At 69.6% G+C, this 257-nt stretch overlaps 1 protein-coding gene across 1 annotated transcript in view; it reads left to right on the top strand.

The window, feature by feature from the left end:
• NPHP4 (nephronophthisis 4) overlaps positions 1-257 on the top strand; it is a 23,548-nt gene that overhangs the window by 152 nt on the left and 23,139 nt on the right. The window lies entirely within an intron of this gene.

Below are 257 nucleotides of genomic sequence, written 5' to 3'. Positions count from 1 at the left end.
CGGCGCCTCCCCCAGCCCATCATCACGCCAGCGCGGCAGGCGGGCGCTGGGGACTCAGCTGCGACACGTGAGGTCGCCCGTGACCGCCAAAGCGCCGGCATCGGCGCTGCTCAGCTGCCCGAGTCAATGACACAGCCCAAAAGCACACGCGGCGCGTCGGCCGGGGGTTATTCCGGCTTTGCCTTCACGTACACCAGTGCCAAAGTAACGGGGTCCACCGGGCTGCCCGCGGGTCCCCGGTGTGTGACACTGCCAGG

This window comes from Corvus brachyrhynchos, unplaced genomic scaffold (genome assembly GCF_000691975.1).
Source record: "Corvus brachyrhynchos isolate BGI_N302 unplaced genomic scaffold, ASM69197v1 scaffold68, whole genome shotgun sequence".
In the NCBI taxonomy this organism is placed as follows: domain Eukaryota; kingdom Metazoa; phylum Chordata; class Aves; order Passeriformes; family Corvidae; genus Corvus; species Corvus brachyrhynchos.
This window is presented reverse-complemented; position numbering and strand designations above follow the sequence as displayed.